The sequence below is a fragment of the Tamandua tetradactyla genome, chromosome 5, assembly GCF_023851605.1.
Source record: "Tamandua tetradactyla isolate mTamTet1 chromosome 5, mTamTet1.pri, whole genome shotgun sequence".
NCBI classification, from domain to species: domain Eukaryota; kingdom Metazoa; phylum Chordata; class Mammalia; order Pilosa; family Myrmecophagidae; genus Tamandua; species Tamandua tetradactyla.
The window spans coordinates 180,596,707-180,600,939 of record NC_135331.1 but is presented as its reverse complement, the minus strand read 5'-3'; the positions used below and the strand labels follow the sequence as shown (position 1 = coordinate 180,600,939).

Genomic DNA, 4,233 nt, shown 5'->3' with positions numbered 1-4,233 from the left:
CAAACATGTTGGAATGGCTTTTTTAAATGGATAAGGGGAAGATTTTGAACGATTTTTGAGGCGTTGATAGAGAAGGCCTAGAATGCTTTCAAGAGACTGTTGGTAGAAATGTGGATTCTAAACATACATATGATGAGGCCTTAGACAAAAATGAAGCATGTGTTATTGCAAACTGGAAGGAAGGTGATCCTCGTTTTAAAGTGGCACAGAATCTTACAAAATTGTATACTGCCCTTGTATGGAAGGTATAATTTAAAGACAACAACCCAGGATGCAAAGTTGTGGAGATTTCTAAGTTAAATGTGGAAAAGGCAGCCTAGTTTCCCATTGCAGCTTATTGTGAAATGCGACAGGAAAGAGATAAGCTGAGAACTGAACTCTTGGGTATAAAGAAACCAGAAATTGATGGTCTGGAAAATTCTGGGCTTCCAGGAAAAGATACTCCAGAGAATAGTGCCCCATGTGAAGATTTAGCCAAATGTGGAATCGGTTTAGCTTACAAACTAAAACATCATCCATTTTCAATACCTTGCGATGTTGACATCCATTTGCTCTGCCTCATGCAAAGACATTTTTTTATTTGTACATTTAATCACCCTCATTGTCCATTCTAGGCATTCCTAAGTTATACCATCCCAGTCTGTATCCTCTATCTTTCCTTCAGGTTTCATACATGCCCCAGCCCTTCTCCCTCAATTATACTCACATTCAGCTTCATTCAGTATATTTATATTATTGTATTACAATCAGTAAGTATGGTGCTATCCTTTTCTGAAATTTTACAATCAGTCCTGTTGCACAATTTGTATTCCTTCAGCACAAAATGCCCAATCTTTACCCTATTTCTATCTCCTGACAACCTGTATTCTTAACTTCAACTCTCAACGTTCACTCATTAATGTTAGTTCATATAGTATTTGTCCTTTTGTTCTGGCTAATTTCACTCTGTATAATATCCTTAAGTTTCATCCACATTGTTACATGCTTCATGACTTTATTCTGTCTTACAATTGTGTAATATTCCATTGTTTGTACATAGCACAGCTTGTTTAGTCACTCGTCTGTTGATGGACATTTGGGCTGTTTCCTTAAATAAAGCTGCTATAAACATCGGTGTGCAAATATTCATTTGTGTCCTTTCCTTCATTTCCTCTGAATATATACTTAGTAACGGGATTGGTGGATCATATGGTAATTCTATACTTAGCATCCTGAGGAACTGGGATCAAGCTGAATTTATTGACATAGGCCCACTAGGCACAGATCTTGGAGACAGTGTTGAAGCTCAAACTTATAGAAAAGTCTCTAAAAGTTTGTTTGGGTGGTTGGTTGAGGCATGCACCAAAAAGTGGGCTACTTTGCTTGATGTTAAAATGCAAGAACTGCCCTGGTATAATGTTGATAAGGGTATCCAAAGGCTTAGATTGATTGGAATATTAGAGTGGATTTACCTTGTAAGACCTGCTTATCCACCCCAGGAGTGTCCAGGGAATATACCTTTCACCAATACAGTCAGGAATAAATTTGTGTGACAAATTCTATCTTCCCTGAAGAACTCTGTGGTTGTTCTTCTCTGTAGGTCAGATATTATAGTGGAAACTGCTGTCAGTGAACCTGGAAGCTTAAACACAGTGGGGATGATTGGATCCTGGGTTGGCAAAAGCCAAGTGGCAGCATTTACCAAAGACAAGGTGAGTGTGGCTACCAAAATGGACAGGAGGCTCGGAACATTAATCAAAATAGCCTGACTCACACAGACCTATGACACTGGCTAGTAGATCATGGAGTCTCCTAGAAACACAATAGATGGACACAATACTACATTTTCACCTGATCTGTATAAGCAGAATACAGTTCTTGGTCAAGTGAACAAAACTCTAACTTGAATTACAAAGCAGAGAGTTATAGTTCCTTAATTCCCAGACTTGAGACAATTTACAGACCATAGTCTCTTGAAAGAAGAGGGCCACATTCTCTTGGGGGACCTGGTGCATTTCCAAAAACTTAGACCATTAATCATTTTCCCAGCTTTCTGAAAAAGACCTAGGGCCTTTTACCAGGGTAACTGTGCATTGGCAAAAGGGAAATGAACAGGCTTTCAGCAATTACTAGATATTGGCTCAGAACTGACATTAATTCCTGAAAACCAGAAATGTCTCTGCAGTCCAGCAGTCAGAGTAGGGGCTTATGGAAGTCAGATGAGTGATGGAGTTTATCATAGGTCCATCTCACAGTGGACTCACTGGGTTCTAGGACCTATTCTGTGGATATTTCCCCAGTTCCAGAATGCATAATTGGAATATACATACTCAGCAACTGGTAAAATCCACACATTGGATTCAGGACTTGTGGAGTGAGGGTTGTTATGGTAGGAAAGGCCAAGTGGAAGCCACTAGAACTTCTCCTATCTACCAAAATAGTAAATCAAAAGCATTACTGTATTCCTGGAGAGAATGCTGAGATTAGTGCCACCATCAAGGACTTGAAGGATGCAGAAGTGTTGTTTCTCACCACATCCCGATTCAGTTCTTCCATTTGGTCTGTGCAGAAAACAGATAGATTTTGGAGGATGATAGTGGATTAGCACAAACTGAACCAGGTGATAAGTACAATTGCAGCTGCTATACCAGATATGATACCATTGCTTGAGCAAATCAATACACCCTCTGTACACCCTCTGGTACCTGCTATGCAGCTATTGATGGCAAATACTCTTGTTAATATTGGTGTTAGGGTCCCTTCGGCTCTGGGGTAGGCTGAGACGGGAGGGTCCTTCGCTCAATCCCAGAGCGGAACCGAGCGGTAGGAGTCGCGCTGCGGCCGCAAAGACAGGGAAAGGAGGAGGCTGCTTCCTGATCCGGGTCGCTGCTCGCAGCTGTCCGAGCCTCGCGCGCTCTCTGCCAGGCCCGACGCCTCCCCCAGCCCCGCACGCAGACCCCAGACCCACATGCCATGGAGAAGACGGAGCTCATCCAGAAGGCGAAGCTGGCCGAGCAGGCCGAGCGCTACGACGACATGGCCACCTGCATGAAGGCCGTGACTGAGCAGGGGGCCGAGCTGTCCAACGAGGAGCGCAATCTGCTCTCAGTGGCCTACAAGAATGTGGTCGCGGGTCGTGGGCCGCCGGTCCACCTGGAGGGTCATCTCCAGCATCGAGCAGAAGACTGACACCTCCGACAAGAAGTTGCAGCTGATTAAGGACTATCGGGAGAAAGTGGAGTCGGAACTGAGATCCATCTGCACCACGGTCCTGGAATTGTTGGATATGTATTTAATAGCCAATGCAACTAATCCAGAAAGTAAGGTTGTCTATCTGAAAATGAAGGGAGATTACTTCCGGTACCTTGCTGAAGTGGCATGTGGTGATGATCGAAAACAAACCATAGATAATTCCCAAGGAGCTTACCAAGAAGCATTTGATATAAGCAAGAAAGAGATGCAACCCACACACCCAATCCGCCTGGGGCTGGCTCTTAACTTTTCTGTATTTTACTATGAGATCCTTAATAACCCAAAGCTTGCCTGCACACTGGCTAAAACGGCTTTTGATGAGGCTATTGCAGAACTTGATACACTGAATGAAGACTCATACAAAGACAGCACCCTCATCATGCAGTTGCTTAGAGACAACCTAACATTATGGACATCAGACAGTGCAGGAGAAGAATGTGATGCAGCAGAAGGGGCAGAAAACTAAATGCATACAGGGTGTCATCCATCTTCCCCTCGAGAAACCTTTTTACACATCTCCATTCCTTATTCCACTTGGATTTCGTATAGCAGAGAAACCCATTCATGTGTATGGAATCAACTGTTTATAGTCTTTTCACACTGCAGCTTTGGGAAAACTCCATTCCTTGATTTGTGTTTGTCTTGGCCTTCCTGGTGTGCAGTACTGCTGTAGAAAAGTATTAATAGCTTCATTTCATATAAACATAAGTAACTTCCAGAGACTTATGTAGAGGACTGAAATGTATCTGGTATTTAAGTAATCTGAACCAGTTCTGTAAGTGACTGTGTTTTGTATTACTGTGATGATATAAAAATGTAGTTGATTACAATTAAAGAGTATTCTACATAACTTCTTAATTTCTACATTCTCTCCCTTACTTTTCTTCAGAGATTTCCTTTCAATAAACAGCTTTTCCAATTCTTAATGTATTCCTATTCCTTTTTAGTAGGAATCCAGAAGTATTAGATTGAATGGAAAAGCATTTGACATTTCTGGGCTGT

General features: G+C 42.1%; 1 pseudogene; it reads left to right on the top strand.

The window, feature by feature from the left end:
- The first annotated feature begins 2,922 nt into the window (after nt 1-2,922).
- Nucleotides 2,923-3,978, top strand: LOC143682913 (14-3-3 protein theta pseudogene; annotated as a pseudogene).
- Nucleotides 3,979-4,233: the final 255 nt, after the last annotated feature.